The sequence below is a fragment of the Lontra canadensis genome, unplaced genomic scaffold (genome assembly GCF_010015895.1).
Source record: "Lontra canadensis isolate GAN:19392208 unplaced genomic scaffold, GSC_riverotter_1.0 scaffold68, whole genome shotgun sequence".
Lineage (NCBI taxonomy): Eukaryota > Metazoa > Chordata > Mammalia > Carnivora > Mustelidae > Lontra > Lontra canadensis.
In genome coordinates this window covers 8,264,366-8,271,002 of record NW_022631062.1, presented here as the reverse complement: position 1 = coordinate 8,271,002, position 6,637 = coordinate 8,264,366, and positions in this window count along the sequence as shown.

Below are 6,637 nucleotides of genomic sequence, written 5' to 3'. Positions count from 1 at the left end.
AGAGAGAGACAGCGAGGGAGGGAATACAAGCAGGGGGAGTGGGAGAGAGAGAACAGGTCTCCCGCTGAGCAGGGACCCCCCCCCAATGCGGGGCTCGATCCCAGGACCTTGAGATCATGACCTAAGCTGAAGGCAGAGGCTTTAACCCACTGAGCCACCCAGGTGCCCCAGTGCTCTTATTTTTTATATCTTATTTTTTTTCTCCTATTTCCCTATGGGACTATGATTACAGGTATGTTACAGAAAACTGGTATTGTTCCACCCATAATGGCACTATAAAGGCACTTAGTGATGGGAATGGGGAAAAAAATATATATATATAAATGAGATATCTCTAACTATATAGCAATGATATATCTATATATATCAAAGATATTTACAGCAAAAATATGTGTGTGTTTACAATATAGCATTCATGACATTATAATGTGTTTGTTAGGAAAATATAAATATATAAGCATAATCCATTTTTATTCTAAATTGGTGTATATTCTCTTTCCTATTGAATCTACTCTATGTTCTCTTGATATTAATTTTATAAGAACAGCAGTATTTTAATCATTAAGAGTTAAGCACACCTATACAAATTATATTCTCAAACTGGTGTCTGAATTCACAGTAAAGTTTCTGAAACTTCTCAATGAGTTTAGGGATCCCCATCTTCTTTAAGGGCAATGTGTAGGTCCACCAATCTGAGACAGAAAGGTGGTGTAGACAGAAAGTATTTCCTGTCAATTCCTTGGGATGGACTGTCCTAGGACATCCTCTGGTGGTGTGGAAATGACACAGAATGCTGCCACTCTCCCAGGCAGGCTGTGACAGAGCAGGGGGATAACCATCCTTTCTACAGGGTGTTCTTACTCAGAACACTCATTTCAGGAGAATCTGTGAAAGACAATGGTGGGGATAGATCCTGGGGTCAAGTAAGATGCACAGACTTGCAATATAGACTAGGATATTAAACTCTATGAAATACCTTTCAGAGAGAGTCCTGCTGTCCTTTATTTTCCCCTGCATTTACTTACACATTTTTTAAAATGTCAAATTTTCTCCTCCCTACCACGTATGGACATATCTCTTTGAGAGATACAGATAAAAGATGAAAAAAATTACTGAATTGGGAGTAAAAATAAAATACAATCATTGTCTGCAGCTTTCTTATGTAATATTAAGTAGGTTGAATAAAATATTCTGTTTCCTTTTACATCTGAAGATTGATTTATATCTCATGGCAATAATTAACTGATGTGACTTTTTTTTTCCCTAAATCACAGCATAGGCCCTTTCCCTACTTTATTCCCACTAGGCAGATACATGTTTGATAACAGAATATATTATCTAAAAATATAAAAATACTTTCTTTCTTTCACATGACCATAACTGCCTCCAGTTTAGTAAGAAAACAAGGGAATGTAGTGTCTGGAATATTTTCAGCTGAATTTGGAATCTATGCTTCGCTTATTTTCCAAATTAATGCTACCTTTACCCGATGCAATTTATACAACATGAACACACTTGTACATAGAGATCTTGAAAACAGGCAAGACTGAAACATAGCCTGCTGGAAGTTACCAAAAGAACATTGCCTTCGGTCTCAATTTTTTTTTTTCCTTCTGGATAGAGAAATCTGCTTAGGGATGGAACAGTCTAATTAACTCTCAGGTTTGTAGGAGACACATGTGAAAAATAAAAAAAGGTGAAATGTGGCACTTTTCTGTCTTCATTTATAACGTGTCTTGTCATCCACACGCAAGGTTAGTTATTTCTAAATATCTCACCTTGAAAATATAAGTGGGCTGTCACAAAACTATGCGATGATACTCAATTTTGAAGTCATTTTTAAGCGAAAGTGGTTCAAGTTGGAGACATTTGTTACAAAAATCCATAAAACCACTGATTTTACCAAGCTCTTTATTCCACTGCCTGAGACACTGAGTTAGCCTTGTGAGAGTAATAACTGAGTAATATCTAACCAGGCTCCAAAGCAACTCAACAATTCCAGTATTTCTTGAAGATTTGGGCAAACACTTAAGGGCATATATGAAGAATAACTGTCCATTGTAGGAAAACATTACTATTCACAGATCTGTATGCATGTGTTGTATCATCTCATTTAGAAAAACTGACTAACTAAAAAAAGAAAAAAAAAAAGAAAGAAAAACTAACTAGTGCCAAGGTGTTAAAAAGGAGTGGCAATGAAACCAGGATCTTGAAGGGATATCTGCCACTCCTGTATTCATGGCAGAATTACTCGCAATATCCAAGGTATGGAGGCAGCCTAAGTGTCCACTGATAGATGAATAGATCAAGAAAATATGAGAGAGAGAGAAATAGATAATAAATAGATGGATGGATGGATAGATAGATACATGGATAGAGAGATAGATATGATGGTTGGATGGACGGATAGAAGATGGAAGGATAGATAGATATAATAGATAGATAGATATGATGGTTGAATGGAAAGATGGATGGATGGATGGATGGAGAGATGATAGATGGATAGATAGATATGATGGATGGTTAGATGAATAAAAGATAGATAGATAGATAGATAGATAGATAGATGATAGATAAATAGATATGATGGTTGGATGGATAGAGAGATAGATGGAGGGATAGATGGATAGATAGATGAGAGATGATGATAGATAGATGATAGAGAGATTGAATGGTTGAATGGAAGGATAGATTGATGAATGGATAGATGATAGATAGATAGATATTCTGGAAGGATAGATGATAGATATAATGGATGGATGAATGGATGGATGGATGGATAGACAGATATGATAGTTGAATGGAAGGATAGATGGATGGATGGAGAGATGATGGATAGATAGATATGGTGGATGGATGATAGACAGATGGATAATAGACACACAATGCAATATTATTGGGTTTTTAACAAGAAAGAAATTCTGTCATTTATGACAACATGGATGGACCTTGTGGACTTATGCTAAGTGAGATAAGCCAGATACAGAAAGGTAAATACTGCATGATCTCACTTATATGTGGAATCTAAAAAAGTTGAACTCATTGGGTGCCTGGGTGGTGCAGTCACTTAAGCATCTGACTCTTGTTTTCGGCTCAGGTCATGATTTCAGGGTCCTGAGATCAAGCCCAGTGTCAGGCTCCATGCTCAGTGCAGAGTCTGCTTAAGATTCTTCTTCTCAGGGTGCCTGGGTGGCTCAGTCATCAAGCATCTGCCTTTGGCTCAGGTCATGATTCCAGGGTCCTAGGATTGAGCCCTGCATTGGGCTCTCTGCTCAGCAGGAAGCCTCTTCTCCCTCTCCCCCCCCCCCCCCCTCCTTAAGCCCTCTCTCTGTCAAAAAAAAAAACAAACAAAATCTTAAAAAAAAAAAAAAAAGACTCTTACTCTCCTTCTCCATCTCCTCTCTGGAGCTCTCTCACTCTCTCAAATGAATAAAATCTTTAAAAAATAAATAAAAAATAAAAAAGTTGAACTCATAGAAGCAGCAAATAGAATGGTAGTAGACAGGAGCTGGGAGAAATGGTGAGATGTTGGTCATGGGTCAAGGTCAAGGGATGTTGGTCAAGGGATACAAAGTTTCACTTATGCAAGGTAAATATATCTGGTGATCTAACATAGAGTGTGGTGACAGCAGTTAATAATACTGCACTGTATAATTGAAAGTTGTTAAGAGAGTAGATTTGAAATGTTCTCACCACATGCACACACCCACACAAACGGTAACTATGTGAGGTAATGGACAGCTAATTAGCTGGATTGTGACGATCATTTCAAAATATGTACATATATCAAAACACCATGTTGCACACTTTAAATATGTATAATTGTTGTCAATTATACCTCATAAAGCTGAAAAAAAGGATTAGTATATTGCACCAGAGTATACTAGGAGGATATGTGTGTCCCTTATTTATACCCTGAGATCACAGGAGATTTATAACCCACTGTCTGAAACATCAGTGAGGAAAAATCCCAGCAAGCAGAACAAATGGAATTTTGTAGAATTATCGGGATTTTCTGATATGATCATTTGGCCACTGGAAAGACATCAGTTCCACATTTTTGGATCTTTCATTCACTTGCTGAGTGACTTCCCTAAACACATTAATGTCTAGGGGTTACAGTATCATTATTAAAATTTGCCAGGTCCTCCAACAAATCGTGAATTCTACTCTAAGGTACGTGAATCCTAGAGAGTCAAGTCCTCTTGATTTACTTTCTCATGGACATTTAATGAAAAGAATATGGAGTCCCAAGGTCTTATGTGTTGAAGCCAAACTCAACATCACAATGCTTGTCTTTCACCTGAAACCTGTGGGCTTTTCTAAACTTCCATCTACCTCTGACCTTCCATATTTGGTGCAAATCCATGCTCTTCTCTTATATATATATATATCCCCTTTTTCTTTTCTTTTATTAGTATCATTTTTATTATGTTATGTTAGTCAGAATACATCATTAATTTTTCATGTCGTGTTCCATGATTCATTGTTTACATATAACACCCAATGTTCCATGCAATCTGTGCCCTCCTTAATACCTATCACCAGGCTAACCCATCCCCCTCTCTCTGCCCTCTAAAACCCTCAGTTTGTTTCTCAGAGTCCACAGTCTCTCATGGTTCATCTCCCCCTCTGGTTCCCCCCTTTCATTTTTCCCTTCCTTCTCCTAATGTCTTTCATGCTCTTCCTTATGCTCCACAAGTAAGTGAAACCATATCATAATTGACTTTCTCTGCTTGACTTATTTCACTCAGCAAAATCTCCTCCAGTCCCGTCCATGTTGATGCAAAAGTTGGGGATTCATCCTTCCTGATGGAGGCATCATATTCCATTGGGTATATGGACCACATATTCTTTATCCACTCGTCCATTGAAGGGCATCTTGCCTCCTTACACAGTTTGGCGACCGTGGACATTGCTGCTATGAACAAATTTAATTCATGTTTTTATGTTTGTGTCCATGGAAGTTTTAGGCCAGTGCCTCAATCTTGGACATTTCTGTATCCCATACTTGACTCAGCATAATCTACTCAGTGAGTTCATCCTAATCATAGGTGATAGCCCCTAAAAACATCAATCGCTCAGAGCTTCAATGAATGTTTAACCCTTGTTTATCAGTGAGTAGTTTATTGTCCAAATTACACAAGAAAGTGCTTGTGGAAGCTTCAATAATCAGACCCAAGTTTTGACTCCCCTGCTATGAATTGTATATCCACAAGCTTGCCATGTGTTTGGGAGCTTGGGTTTGAGAATATGACTTTTTTTTTGGTCAATAGAAATGAGTTAATACTATGTGAAGAAAAGGCAAAAAAAAAAAAAAAAAAAAAAAGCCTGCACTGGTGCAGTTATCTATGAGCTCCAGTGATGTGTCTCTGTCCCTCCTGTTTGGGCTCTTGAAGGAATATCCATGAGACATGCCTGAAGTGAACTACATCCTTGACCCAGCCTCAGGCAGGAGCTGAGAGGCTCAGGCTAGTCCAAGTTGGCCATCCTTTTCAGAATTCAGAATTGAGGTCACGTTGGAGAACTATTATGGCCTAAGTGGCATAAGAGATCGGTCATAATTTCTTTCTAAGGTAATTGACACACATTTCCAAGGAGTGGCTTTATCTCTTGGTGCCTTGTATAGAATATCAACCTGCACCTTTGCCCTAATAAGTAGGTACTTCAAAGCAAAAAGCACATCAGTGACCAGGGTCTATGATTGTGTTTCCAGGAAATCTTGAGAGCTGAATTAATGTATGTGTAACCTGTCTGGACTCATCTTAGGTCTTTAGCACGTGTCAACCACTTTAGCTCTGGCCTTTAGAAATATCAGGTCTTAGGAAAAAGAAGAGGTTATGTATTCTTTGTAAGACATAGGCAGTAAATTGGTATAATGAGCTCACCTAAGTCAAATATTATCATGATTTCAGAACTATGGCCACTGCTACATGTTATACTAATGTCCCCTTTCCCTCTGAAACTTAGCAGCTGTTGCTTTTAGGCTCTTAAAGAAATCATCAGTATAAAATTTAGTCTTAACATTAACTGAGAAAGCAAGTGGTAGATGACAGAACCCATTCCCCAATTTTTTTCTTGGACCTAATCCTCTTTTCCAAACATGTGTTGATTAAGACAAAGGCAAGCTTCTCCCTAATCCTCCCCTCCTTTCCAGCCCATCTTCCATTTGTCAGAAGCTTCTTGTCGATGAATCAATCCTCTGACCCACATTAGATGGAAAGATCTATCAATATTGGAAATTAAAATTGTATTCTTCCAACCAAATAAAAAGAGAAGCTGATTCAACTCATTGTACATTTAAATTAACCAAATCATGTATTTTTGAATAGCGTGCACTTTTTTTGTTTGTTTGTTTTTCCGAGAGGACAAGAGAAGGGGCATTGAAAAACCTATAACAGAATGATTTACCTAATTGCATTCCAAGGAAGTTTGAATAACTATATCACAACTTCAAAAAATATTCTCCTCAAATAGAAAGAAGGCACCCATCCCAGAAAACACAAGAAACGGGTGGTGTTTAATCTTGACTCAACCATCAGCTTGAGTATGCAATGCTTCTTCTATCAGCTTTAAGTAAGACCCAAATTGGCACTGAAATCGAACTGATTTCTCTTGTCCCCCAGCACTACCCAGA